General features: G+C 39.5%; 1 protein-coding gene across 1 annotated transcript in view; it reads left to right on the top strand.

Moving 5' to 3' along the window:
* Nucleotides 1-6626: 6626 nt before the first annotated feature.
* The window catches only part of EXOC2 (exocyst complex component 2), a 124319-nt gene continuing 116432 nt past the window's right edge, over nucleotides 6627-14513 (top strand). Inside the window, exon 1 of the mRNA XM_057399358.1 lies at nucleotides 6627-6782. The gene's annotated coding sequence lies outside the window, so the exon portion shown is untranslated. The remainder of the gene's footprint in view (nucleotides 6783-14513) is intronic.

Genomic DNA, 14513 nt, shown 5'->3' with positions numbered 1-14513 from the left:
AGATCTGAAGTGAAGGCCAAACACCTCTCTCATGTGAACATACTTGTGCGTCTAAGAAGAAATGACAATAAGAAGCATTAAAGACTAGAACTGTAGTTCATGAAAATCAAATACTGTCATGTATTTAATGGGTTTCAAATTAAGCTGTCTGATCTAGTACCTTTGATCGTACATTTAGGGCATAGATTCAAAATCCACATTTTAATGTTAATTGCTTGTCTGATGTATTAAAATATATTTTGTCTCCAAAAGGAACTTCTTAATTATATCTAATTGATGTAAAATGCAATCTCTTGCTAATAGCATACAGTTATGATACTAATTTGAACATAAATTACCTAAAAAGTTAATTTTTGAAAGAACAATTATACTATACTTGGCCCAGATTACATAGTTTAAGTAACCACTTTTTGCTGTTCTTATTCCCTTTTCCCCAGCTGTATTTTATAATTTTCCCTTCCTTTTTCAATTAGAAATAGGAGGATGGGAAGAAGAGAGGAAAGAAAAAGAGACAAACAGACAGGGAAACTTAGGAAAGTGAAAAAAAAAATAACAGTCAAGAAGGGATTTAGGAATAGATGGAATTTTTATTTGTAATATTAAAGTCTCCTGTACCATTTACTTTAAAATAAATGTGGTTTTGCAAGTATGTGTGTATGAGATACACATATTATTGTTATCAGACCTAAATATTTGCTGTTAAGGATCAATTGTTAGAAACCAGTCACCATTGTACTACATATTGAACAGCTGTTAATGGCAAGATGGATCTGCCACCAAAATGCATGTAAAATAAAGCCATGTTCTGCAAGAAATTGCACATGCACATGAAATTACAGGGTGATGTGCACTCTGCAAGCAAATGCTGGTAGTGGCAAAACCCAGCTGCCCTTGGGCTGCTTGTCACGTCTTCTCCCTACAAGATGTGTCAGCAGAGCCACTGAATGGGGCAAGCGAGGAAAACAACTTGGTTCCATCAAAATGAGCCCAACTGATAAATACTAGTTCTTTGTTACTGCTGCTGCTGATTTTCAGTAGGATGCATTGGTAAATGCTGGCTTCCACTGGAGGAGAGGTATGCTCGCTTCCACTGGAGGAAAGCTGGGGTGCACAGGCAGGAATGATCCCACAGGTATGATTCAATTCAGAACAGGAGATCTGATCTCTGCCCTTACCTAACATAATTTCAGAAATCTGTGAAAAAATATCTGATAAATAGCTATTCCCCACTTATTCCCACAAAACATGGAAGTGAAAGCAGCTGTGCCAGAGTTTAGTCTGGTGGTAAAGAGGGGTGAAATTTCACTTGCAGCTTGAGGGACAAAACTTGTCAAATTGTCCTTGAAGTGGTTGAGTTTTTTGACTTGGAGAAAGAAATGTGGCAAAATTTTAAGTTGCTTTAGTTTTCAACTTCCCTTCCCACCCCCCACCCCCCACCCCCCCAGGTTTTAAAATACACACAGTAGATGAAGGTTGGTTCCAAGAAGTATTTAAACTGATGCAACTTAGTAGTGACACTCTTGACAGAGCTGTGGTATACAGCATTCAGTATTTTTAGCTGCACAAAACAATTTAATAATTTATTTTGTTGGTGCTGTTTAGAGAAACAATGCCTCTGGGTCAGTAGTGCAGAGATTCCTTGGACAGGCCTTGAAGGGAAGAATTATGGTGGTGTTTGCCAAGAAAGTAGAACAGTGAGAGAATTCTGTGTACTATTGGAAATAGTTTAAAGTGCAAAAGACTGGTTTTTTTGTTTGATGTGGAAAAGTGACTGTACATGTTCTGGATGAAAATTCAAAATATTGTGTGCATTAATTTTTATGTTGTTTCTCTTGATGCATACCAGAAATCATCTGGGGGAAAACACTGATCAGTAAGATGTTTCTTTCTCTCTTGCCTTTCAGCTAAGATAAATATATTTCACTTCATAATAAAGGCTTCTGGTTTAAACTCCTGGAGCATGGTCAAAATGCTGCCAAGGTCAAAGAACTTATTTTTGTACCTTTTTATTTAAAAAAAGAAATAGAAGAGTTAGATTTAAGTAGATTACTTCCTGGATGTTGGTTTGACAACATGGATCCAGGTGATTTTTGATTCAGGAGGAAGCAGAAAGCAGCTGGTCTTGGGAACATAATACAACACAGGATATCTGCTTGGAAATTGAAATACCTGCATGATTTTTTTATAAAATCTAAGGCAGCTGCTAGAACCCAACATCTGCAGCCATGTTTCATAATGGATCAAGAAAATAAAGGGAAGTAGAACCAGTGAGGTGAAGAAAGGTTGCGCAGGGATTATAGATTTGTTACAGCAGGCAAGGACAGGTTGGGCTTCTTTGCTGTGTTCTTGGTTCTACTGCCACAGCTATGGCAGGTTATCAATCTCTGCTTCAGAAGACACCTCACAGTCATGGAAGCAGCCCTCTTAACTCCAATGAGGCTTAAAGTTAAGTACACATAGGAAAAAAGGAGGAATTGGTGAGTTATAGATCAGGTAGCTTCAGTTTGTGGAAATTATCAAGCAAACCATCTGTCAGCATTAGAAGAAAGATAGACAAGTAACAATGAACATTGATTTGTCAAGAACAAACCCTCATAAACCAACCTGATCTACTTTTACAATAAAGTAATAGGTGTTATACAAAGAACAGAAGTATTAAAAAGTCACGTATCTTCATTTTAGTAAAGCTTTTGGCAATGTTTCTCAAGAATAAGCAAAGACAATATGGTTCAGATTGAAAATTCCATGGATCAGAAAAAGCAGGGCTGAGGAAGAGTTAGCAAAATGAGGCCACGATCAAAATTGAGAGCCCCTCTCAGGGGTCTATCCTGTATCTGATATTTATAAAACATCTGAAGAAGAATAGGATAGAGACTAAGCTTGTTATATTTGAAGAGGAAATGAAGAGAGCAGCTAAAAGTGTGTTAGAGAGCACAATTAGAATGTAGAGGGATTTTTTCAAAGTGAGATCTTTTGGTTTTAAGAAAAACACTAAAGATTATAGAATAGGTGCAAGTGTAGCCTATTAGACATACCATCATCAGTTCCTCAGATACAGGAAGGGGAAAAGTAAACAGGATTACAGTTGCATAGAAAAAAAAGTAGAGTGAATCACAGGCTAAACACGAGTCACTGCTGTTATGCTGCTATAAAAAGGCAAATGCCATACAAGGGGGGTAGGAACAGGAAGACAGCCTGAAAATAGGCACAGCAATTATTTTTCTCTGCTAACCTATGGTATGACTTCAATTTTAGTTTTTCCTTTTTAAAGTTTTTCACCTGAGGCATGCTTCACTTAGAACACTGCACTTCCAGAATGACATTGAGTGACTGGAGTGCAGTGGAGACCAAGCTTGAGAAAACATTACATATCAGGATACTAGTAGGACTGTTGGGATTAATGAAGAGCAGAAAATACAGAAGACAGAACCTTTAAATACATAAAAACTGCTAGAGGGAGGCAGCAAACAGTTTGTTCTCTGAGCCCAGTAAAGACAGACCTTTCACTAAGGCACTGAAATTGCAGCAGGGGATATATTCAGAAAAAAATTGCAGCAGGGGATATATTCAGGAAAAAAAGACCTCTAGTGATAAGGATAGGGAAACACTGGGAAAGATTGCCTGAGGAGATGGCAAAAGCACCATACTGGGAAGTCTTTAAGAAGACGACTGAAAAAACAGTTATGTTGTAACATAACTGTTGTTGTAACAGTTGATCCTGTCTTGGGGAAAGGGAAGGGAGTAGAATGGGTGATTTCTTATGGTCATGTTCAATTTTTTGCTTCTTAGCATTCTTCTGTTGCTTAGAGTTCCCTGGTTATAATATTCACCTCACAAATTCAAACAAAGTAGGGAGAGCTCTGGTTTGGATGTCCATCTGTCAAAAAAGTAAGGCAATAGCTGTAAGCTTAAAGGAATTCAGAAAAAAACAGTTCTAGAAAGGCAGTTATACAGTGCAGTATTAAAGTTAATCCATACAGTTTATCAAGAGAAGGTGAAGGTGTAAATCTGCTGTATTTTACGGGCACTTTCAAAAGGAAGATATTTCTGTTAACAAGAAGCAGGCTTGCAATGGACAGATGCAGCAGCTAGATGAATTTACCTTTCCAAACAATATTTATATTTCTATCATTTATTTTTTACATGTTAGGGTAGCATGGTACATGTTAGGGTAACCACTGAGAAATGTTCAAAAGTACAATGACAGATTCAGAATTTCTCCAGCTCTTTAAAATAAAACGATGTCTTTCTAAGAAGCTACTACAGAAAGATCTTGGTGTGGGAATGGCTGGAGGAAATTCTACAGCTTTCAATATTCAGGTTTTACAAGATGATCATAATAATCTCTCTTGGCTTTCAAATCTGTTTATCCAACTTCGTAGAGAGATGTAATGTTTATAGATCACTGTCAAATCTGCATAAATGGATTAGAAAAAGGCATGAATGAGCAATTACTCCTGTGACCTCTATGAGGTATAATACTCACTATTTACCAGGTCATTATATTACAACTTGTAATTCCTTTCCTCAGTTTTAACATCACAGATTAATCTCTGCAATAGCATCTGGAGTTCCATAGAGTAATATATTTATATGAGCAGCATCATATATGACAGCAAATATATACCATATATTATGGTATATATATTATTAGCTATATAGATGAGATAGAGATGGACGTATATCAACAACACTAGTTTTCCTCTTTTTGTTCTAAACAGATGTGAGGGACTGGTCTTTGTTTTCTCCAATGGGTCAAAGCTACAGTCAGTCACTGTCAGCTTTGTTGTGGAGTCACTGAAGAGTTAAGTGATGGTCACCACACATCAGCTGCGAAAATCACCCAGAGTAGATTCAACAAATTGCAGCACACAGGAAATTCTTCATTGACGATATTATCCAGGGACCCTGCAGATCATAAGAGTCCTTGGTACTGCTCCTGGTAATCAGAGGATTTACCTATGTGGATGTCTGTGATGAACCTACATAAACCACTTGTAAAGCTTCTGTTGTTGCAGAGTTTAGTGTGGTTGCTCTGTTCTGACAAGTTCTCCAGGACTAAGATCTGGATAAAAACACTGCTGAGCAGCTGTTTAGAAACAGCAGGTTAAAAAGGAGAGGCTAGGTGACATTTTCAGAAGAAAAAGGCCTTGGAGCTTTTTCTCACTTCAGCTAACATTGGGAGGGTTGTTTCTTCTCAAGTTCAGGCTCCCTTGTCTTCACATGATTTACCTCTTAGGGTATTTGCATTTACAGTAGAGGTGAAGACACAGCCAACTCCGCATCAAAACTTCAGTCTGGCACTGAAGTTTGACACTTGAACTAAACCTAAATTCATGGTTGTTTATTACAAGATCTTCTGGGTAAACAGCTCCCATTAAAATCAGTGGGTTTTTAAGGCATGGGTATTCGCTCCCAGAGGGCATCAGGCAGGGCTGGGACCAAGGTATTGTGGTAGGTGGAGCCTTGTGGATCAACCAAACCTTTCCAAGCAGTGGTTTTATTTGGCACATCTGACGACAGGCTTTTAATAAGAAAATGCAAACAAGCTGTCATGGAGGAAACACTAATTTTGAAATGGGTGGCAGAGAATTACACTTTTTTTTTCTTTTTTTTTTTTTTTTTTAATGTGATGCCAACTTTACTTTTATTGAAGGACTGACAAGCTCTCTTTCTGCATTGGTTATAGGCAGAAAACTGCAGAGTCACCAGTAACAACTCTGGAGATATTTAGAGAAAGGATAGGTACCAGACGCCCTCATTTTTCCCCCGAGAGATCCTGTGTAACGTTTCACAGAGCCTAGAGGAAAGAGTCAGAAAAGTGCTGTTTATTCACGAGACGAGATATTACAGCCTACTAATTTGACTTTGGATGGCTTTAACATCCATCTGGGGAAAAAAAAGTGTGGAAAATGATGTTTCTCGGCTATATTTTTTTTTTACAGTGCTTAAGTTCTTTGAGGTTTTATGAAAGGTAATTTGTTTTCCCACTAACGTCCTGTTTCAGCTCTGGTTTGGCAAAACGGAGCGCCGGATTCCTCCTTCTGTGTTTTTAATCTCACTGCTTTTCTACTCCTTCCCATTCATATTTTGTCTGAACTTGGCTGTTGCAACTGAGATTCAAACAATCCCAGCAAAACGGGAAAAATGAGATCTCCAGACCCTTTCCCTAAGGAAGAGCCTGTGTTCAGAGGACCTCCAGCCAGAGAGCAGGTTTGCTAGAAAACATATTTACTTTTTCATAGGAAAAGGAAGGTAACTTGGCAGTGCTGGGGTAACAGATGGACTTGATGACCTTAACGGTCTTTTTAAACCTAGATTCTACGACGTGCATTATTAGCTGCTGCTGTCACCTCCCTGGGCTTTTCTCCAAGCACTCCCAGCCCTCCCCTCACACCACAGCCCGTGGGTCCCCACACTGCCACCACGGCTGGGGGAGTTTGTGCCCGAGGGGACCTGGGTATAGCGCTCGAGGATGGTTCTGTTATCATTTGTCATTATTATTGTCCTTTTCCCTGCTGTTGTCAACACGGCTATTACGATTTTCTCTCCCTCGTTCCTCTTCCACAAGATTACTGCCACCCGCTTAACGACGAGATGGAGGGAGGCTGAAGGTGAGGGAGGCGGTACCTTTAAGGGGTCTGGGAGCGGCACTCGATGGCTCCGCGCTCCATCGATTTCTTCGGGCAGCGGCTGGAGGTGCCTGTTCCGGCCGGACGCGGAGGCGCTGCCGGGAGCGGAGCTGCCCCAGGTGCCGGATACGAACGCGGCGGCGGCGGTGGGTGAGTGACAGTGTCTGGCCTCCCGCCCCGCTCTTTCTCCGCTGGGCTCTGCGGAGCCGGCTCTCAGCGGGACAGCTCCGGCTCCTTTCCCCTCCCTTCGGTCCCCCCCCTTCTTCCTCCTCCGCTCCCGGGGGGGTAGAGGCTCTCTCCCGCCGGGCGGGGTCGAGTGTCGCGTCCCAGGCCCCGCCCTACCCCGGGGGACGGAGGTGCCGGTAGAGGCCTTTGGGGTGAGGGGGATGTTGCTGGTCTCCCGCTGTTTCGCAATGCGAGGCCCTTTCTCAGCCTCCCGGGGGTACCTGCGGCCCCGCCGCCCGGTTGCGCTCATACCGGCCCGTCACCGCCGGGACGGGCCGGCGCTCGTCTCCCCCGAGGCCAGGGACTAGGGGAGGATGGCGGCTGGGCACCGGGCCCTGCCGAGCCGCCTGGTGAGGGCAGGAGGTGGCACCTCCCGGCTGCAGCGGCTCCCTTTCCCTTCTCCCACCGCTGCGGGCCGGAGGATTTCCGTCAGCCGTGAATCCTCGGGGGCACACGGTGTCCTGCCGGCGGGTGGGTGGCTGCAGAGGGCTGGCCTGGGTAGGAGAGAGCGGTGTCTTGGCCGCATTAATCATTTTCAGTGCTGGTGGGACTGGCCCCGCAAACCAGCGGGCAGGGCAGTGCCTCGGTGGGTTTGGCTTTTGTTTCTCAGCGCTGGTAGCGGATCTCTGGGGAGCTCCTGGGCCCGCTTCGTTACACGATGAAATGAGGCTGGTCTAGAACCGTACTAAATTGTTCAGCTTGGTGAAGTATTGGTGTCTGGGTCTGCTAGATGACGGAGTAGAGAGAATTAGCAGGGGAGAGGCAAGGTCTGAAGAGTTGGTTATTTGTAGGTCTGGTTTTATTGTTTTTAAACTTTGCATTCAGTGGTACCATAAAGTTTTGGAGATAATTCTCCAAATGAGCTTGTACTTAGGCGAGTATAATAAGAAAGTACCCTAGTAAAGAATGTGGCACAAGTCAAAACAACATACCCTGCTTGAGAGGTGGTTGCTTTCATGGATATTGAACTGGAAGTGTTAACACTTCCTCTGTGACTTTTCCTTTTTTATTTTTAACTTCCTACCCAGTTCACCGTTTCTCCTGCCCTTTGACTGCCTTGCAGTCCAGAAAGGTCCATGAGCTGGATGACCAGTGTCTTTCCTTCCTGCCTTTCCTATAGCTTGAGGAACCTGAAAGCGATTCATATCAAGGGGTGTAGATGTCTGAAATAGGGGATGACCCTATTTCCCAGATTGGGTTTTCTAGTTTAGTCCAGTTCTGCTGGTTTTCAGAATAGTGTTCCTTCAACACTGCAGCTTTCCCTCCCCCTCCCACCCCTCAATTTTTCAGTTTCCTGCAATTGTGGAATAACAGCTTCTAGCCATATGCTTAAAGGTGTTGAATTGGAAGCCAGAGAAATACTAAACCATTTGCCTCTGATAGCACATAATAGTAAATCTAAACTGCAAGTATTTGTTATTTAAAGTTGAGTTTAAAATTGTAATCTCACTTCAACTTCCCAGGCTTTTTGATAATTCCTAAAATAAGTAAACAGTCTATTTTATCCTTTAGTGATCTGTGTGCATTTCTTTACTGTAAACTTTGTTTTGTTTTTGATTTGGATAAAGTTGTCAAAACAGTCAAAGGACTTCTATTTGTTTGGGGGTTTTTAATGTAAACTCCAAACAAACTTGTGGCTTAGGAAAACAGGTCAGTTTTCTTGCTTTACCTTTTGCTTCCCTGAAGAAGAAAAGCTCTGTAATTCTTGGTTCTCTGTTTCTGTAGTATTTATCGCAGCTTGCACTGACCCAGCAGCAGAAGGCATGTCCTGCTGCCGATTTCTTTCCCATGGACAGCCTTAGTTTACAGATTTGTGATTTATGCCCACCCTTGGACAATAATGTTTTTACTTAGATGGGATTTATGTTGTCTTAAACATAATTTTCAAACAGGATGCAATTATTCTCATGATACTACTATGACTTATCAGTGAATATACCATTAATTTATATTGTAATGGTAAGGAGGGATTTTGTATGGAAAAAGTACTTTTTTTAGTATGTGTCAGAGGTGAAACTATTTAATTAAAAGTGTGTTATCAATCAAACTTGTGGTGGTTTGGTTTTGTTTTGGTGTTTGGTTTTTTTTTGCGTTTTGTTTTTTTTGTTTGGGTTGAGGGTTTTTTTGTGTTTTTTTTTTCTTTTTTGGGGGGGTGTTTTTTTGTTTTTTAACAAACTGTAAAGTTGTCTTTTGTTTACATGGTCTTTGTTCAATAAATTACAATATTTTTACAGACTTAATAGTTTGGGTTCTTTTAATGCAGTAATTGAGCAGATATTAGTGCTGAATAGCAGTCTAAGTTAATGGACATTTCAAATGAATTCTAAAAACCACTTAAGGTTCTAAGTCATGAACTTAAAAATTAAAAAAAAAAAGTCTTTAAAGTAAAATACTTATCACATTGCCCCTTGAATGGTGGATATTGTGTAGAGAAAGCTGTTTCATCTTCAATACAAAAGGTACTGTACACTAAGTAGTTTTGAATCTATGGCATTCAGATTTTTTTTTAGTTGTAGGTTTTCTTGTGAATGAGCAGTGTTTTTCTAGCTATTGAGAGTTTTTAAGGCAAAAACAGACAATGAAGATGTTGACACGTAATCCACTGCTTGTTTTCCTGATTTCCTGTTGAAAAGAAACTGTATCCACTGATACAGTCAGCTTTTTATTACACTGCTTTTCACAGTGAAGCTGGATTAACCAAAATAAGTGGGTTGACTGGAAAGGCAGAGGCCGGTGACTTCTTTTAGTGATGAAGACTTTTAGATATGTTAAACCATAATTAATCGATTTCATTCCATGTACTGATAAATTTAGCTGCAAATTCAGTAAGTTTTTCAGCATTGTGCTTGAAACTAAGCAAAAGTTTTGAGTCTGTTTAGTTCTGTTTATAAAAAAAAAAAACAAACCCAAAAGTAGGATTGCAGTAGAATGGTTACAGAAGACTGAATATAAAAGGTGTTAATGAAAATATGGATTCTGACAGCTATTGGAAGTATTCATGAAATAATCTACAGTTACAGTTTGGCACTCCAGGACAAAGCAGCCTGTGAAGCACAGCCAGACACCTGCCTGTATTTTGAATGACTGTGTATCACTTCTTAGTTACACAAACAGGCAGAGAAAATCTTCCATGGGAGAAATTTGTAGTACTTCATTTTATAGAGAAGGACTGGAAAATAATACTGAGAAGGCTGTACATGTTACACTGAATTAATTTTCTGTGTGTGTTTTTCAGTAAGAGTGGAATCTACTCTTGTACTTACAAGTATGCTGAAGGTTCAAAATCTGAAAACAGCTAAATTAATACCTTCTAGCAAAAGTCAGATGTTAGCTCTTCAGCTTAACTTTGACCTTCTGCCTTGGACCACCTACATTCTGTAAATCTGTGCTGTGCAATGTTGTCTTTCAAATTACTTTTCCCAGGGGAGAAATATAGTGCTTGGTAAAGGGGGAAGTCATGTTTGTAAAGGTGCTTGTAGGATGAGGGATGATTAGGCAGCACATGCTTAGTGCCGTTGTGTCAGATGTTTCTTCTTTTGTGCTGAACACAAAAGCAAAAGACTGCGTTTACAGCTCGTAACGTATCAGTTCTAAAATAAAGCTGATTAAAATTTTGTACCTTAACCTGAAAATTATTTTATCGATTTCTTGTCAGTATTTCAGTTTTAAAGCGGTTGGATTGTTCTCCCGATCTCAGAAGTTAGAGGAGGAGGGTGGGACAAGAGGAAGAACTTGTTTCTTGTGATGTCCTGGAAAAAATAAAAAAGGAAGTTGAAGCAATTTTCCTAGAAAATTGAATAATGAGAGAAATGAGTAATGAGAGAAATGCTCAAAAATAAGGATTGTGTGATTGCTATGTTAATATGCTTTGCGCAGGGAAAGGGAAGATAAGTATTTAATATTTTAAACAACACTAAGTCGAACACCCTCCCTCCTTCCTATGGAACAATTGTAATTGTACTTTTTATATTATTTGGGAAGTATTTCGTGCTTTTTCTTCAAAAGGAAGTTGGTCTGTATAGCCTTTCTTTGACAACAGAAGTTGCTAATTAATCTGCCGACAGTATGTTCAGCATTTTCAGTGGAAAACACTGTGGTTGAACTCAGTGATAGGTGTGAAAGCCTGTGTTTCCTTTCTAATTTTGTTTAGTTTGTTTTTAAGGGAAACACAATTTCTGAGACACCAAGGCCTCAATGGGTCTGGGTTTTCCCTTGACCTTAGGGAGCTACAGGTTCCCAGATTTTCAGTTTAATTTTCAAAGGTAGAATTTGGGCTGTATTTTGCAGAAGCCAGTGCGGACTCTGACAGTGTAAAAGTATCTGTGGATCAGATTGCAATATAAATCGGTGATTTTTAGGTAGATTTTAATTTGTATTATTTCTTTCACTTCGTGGATAACCGAAAAGCACTGTACCCTGTATTTGGAAGTTCATCAAAAAGCATGTAGTAGTTAAAGATTTGGGGCTATGCTGAGTAAAAGTTCCTTTTTAAATGCCCACTTTTATATCAAGGGCAAACTAAACTGATATTTTGAGATAATTCTAAAAATGTCTCCATTGTAAAAGCAATTAATTTTCTATTTAAGAATTCTGAGAATCTTGTGACACTTCAAATCTCAGTGGTTTTAACATATACCTTGCTTCTTGCTGGAAAACTGAACATTAGATTTTTGGCAAAAAGTGAAGGAGCTGTGTATATAGCTGATGGGTTTTTCTCATGTTTCCTTTTCATCACTGTAGAAGGCAGGGGAGCTTGTTTCTCACAATACAACTTCACTGCTATGAAAGCGTGATAGTTCCATACACAAGATGGGTTTTTAGGCAGATGAGTGGAAATGAAGTTTGAGGCAGGCTGAAATATGTCAGAAAAATATCTGTGTGTGCAGACTCTAGAACAGTGAAACTCTTGAGCATTTGTTTGGCCATGTGCACAGAGAAAGATTCTATAGTGGATGGCTTGAGTACTTCCCTGTGAGAAGAGGTGAGAAAGAGGTGTTTGGCAGAGAAGATAAAAAATACGAAATATCAGTAACACAATTGCACGTGTCATCTTTTAAATATTTTTGAATTTTTTGACTCAAAAGGAACTGCCAGAAATGTCACAGGGCAAATGTTAAATTTAATGTTGCAGTCCTACCTACAAGCACCCTAGTTAAACTTCAACCATGTGAACTGTGTAATTACAGTGGTTATATAGTGTTTTTATAAAGACTGTTGTGTATAGTTACATGGCTTAGGAAAAGTCTGTGGTGTCTTGTTTCTTTTCTCTAGGAAAAAAAGTTCCATCCCATTGGGATTTATTTAGTTTATTTTTCTGAACTTCTGGATCTTTCTGAATGCATTTGCATAAACATATTTGAAAGTTTTTGATGCTTGAAGTATTGTTTTCAAATTTCTGCCTATAAATAACATAAGATAGAGGGATGATGAGGGTATTAAGGTGCTTTGCCATTTTCCTAATAACTAAAATAATGCACAGAAAATTATGAATAACTTTAGAATAAAAGAGGGATGAAAGGCTATACTGGCAGACAATAAAGAGAATGATTTCTAGATGAAGCAGACTTTGCTTGATGTTGGGGGTAGGAACAGATGTACGAAAGCATGATCTTTGTGAGAATTTAGAAACTGATGGGAGTTTTATGGCCATCTGTGATACGGTTTTCTGTAAAGCTGAGTTGACTTTTTTCTATATATATGTTTATGTATGGATGTTTAAAGCTTTTCTTCACAACGTTGCTAGATTATAGTGATGTGTCACGTAGTAAATACAGAAGCTTTTAACCAAGTATATGACTTAATTTCTGGGGAGTTGTTACGCATTTTATAATTAAAATAGTAGAAATTTAGGGGAGAAACATCTATGTTCAGACTTTATTAAATTACATTTTCTGCACTATCTTCTTTTTTTAGCTAATACAGAATGACCAGAACAGACAGTCGGAGAACTTAAATCATTTTGAGTCTTGGTAACGAATAGGTGTTGTAACATTGAATATACTAGCAAAAGCTTTCAAGAACTGGTATAAACCAGCATGTAGACTGAATTAACAAGTTGGGGGAGTTATTTATTTTCAGTTTGAAGTTATGAAATTTTAAAGCTAATGCTTTTGAAAATATGTTTGATAAGGTGAAATATTTTTAGAAATTATTTTCTTAAGTTTTTTCCCAACAAAAATGTCCTAATCCCAGTTTATAAGGCTAATATTGACATTTGGATTATCATACTATCAGTGGTTTTGTTTAAGAGTAGCACTTGGAGATTGTCATTGTCACTTGGGTAAATCGATGTTGAGCTAAGTTATGGTGAAATGCGACTGTGTGGTTCTGGCTGTTCAGACTGTGTGTGTGGATTAAATTAAATTCGTGTGCTGGTGAGTTTGATGGAGGAGGTGTGTTCCAGGAGGTAGCAGAGTGAAGGGAAAAGAATTTTTTTTTTTTTAAGTAGACTGACTAAAATAGATTTTTAAATGCTTCAGACATTTTATTCAGCTTTTTTTTTTGTTTGAACAGGTGATATAATTGGCAGATTAAATGATTTTTCTGAGCTGAAAGAAACAAAGAATTCTCCCCTTTTAAAAGTCGCGGTTCATCTATATTACAGATTAATGTTTGGTTTAATCTATTTTACAAGTTTGCTATTTTTGGTTCTTGCTGATGGATCATAAACTCAGTGTTCTATGTAGGATCATTAATTTCCTTCAGGTTGCTCATGGTGTAAGATGCTTAGGAACAAAACTTCATTTTACAGTGGAACGTTTGTGGGAAAATCCAGCATTTTGATGCTGTAATGTCATTTGTGCAATTACTTGCTCTTCATGGAGAATCCCCAAATAAATAGCATGTCAAAATTCTGGGAGTAAAAATTCATCAATATATAGGTATGCTATACATCATAACTGATAAGATGCGGTCATTTAATATGTACAAGGAAAGGGATTTATACTAGTCTAGATCTTTTTTTTGACATGTGATAGATAGAAGGTTAATTGATGTTAAATGGACGCTTTGTTAGCCTTTCATCAACTACTAAACTAGTACAGGAGGAGTGCAAATCATTACTACAAAAGGCCAAGACCAGTATGATTTCTTAGTGGGGTTTATAGGCCTTTTTTTATCCCTGCCTTCTTTCCCTCCTTCCCAACCACGCAGAACATAACCAGCTGTAATGATAGGAGGAGAGAGCAAGCAGCTTTTCAAAACATACACACACATACACTCGCACTCCTGCCCCCCTTTTTCCTCCTCATACCTCCGCAGAGTGACAGCTTCTAGATGTTGCGTGCGAGGGAGTTCAGCTGGTGCTGTGTGGTCTGGGTGTGTGGTCTCCAGCTCAACCGAGAGGCTGCTAACAGGGTGGATGAGAGAGAGCAACACTGTTTACTTTAATTTATTTCGGATGCCGGAACTGTGCCCGGAGTTTCTCCTGAGCCGGGTTCCACAGTTAGCGGTGTCAATCCCTCGCAGCTGCAGCCCAGGCTGCGACAGGCGCTGAACTCCTCTGCCTAGGGCTCTCGCACTATCTGCCTCGGGTCCAGCCTTTTAATCCTTTGTGACTCAGAAATGTTAATGGCATCACTGAGTGCTGTGATTATTTTGCTTTCACTCTGTCAAGATACAGAGCCATGAAGATGTACCTTGCTGGGTTAAGGAAAG

The sequence above is a fragment of the Pezoporus wallicus genome, unplaced genomic scaffold (assembly GCF_028554395.1).
Source record: "Pezoporus wallicus isolate ANWC-B61680 ecotype Strahan unplaced genomic scaffold, APGP_CSIRO_Pwel_v1 contig_818, whole genome shotgun sequence".
NCBI classification, from domain to species: Eukaryota; Metazoa; Chordata; class Aves; order Psittaciformes; family Psittacidae; genus Pezoporus; species Pezoporus wallicus.
Note: the sequence above shows the minus strand (reverse complement) of the source record. Positions and strands in the feature narration are given on the sequence as shown.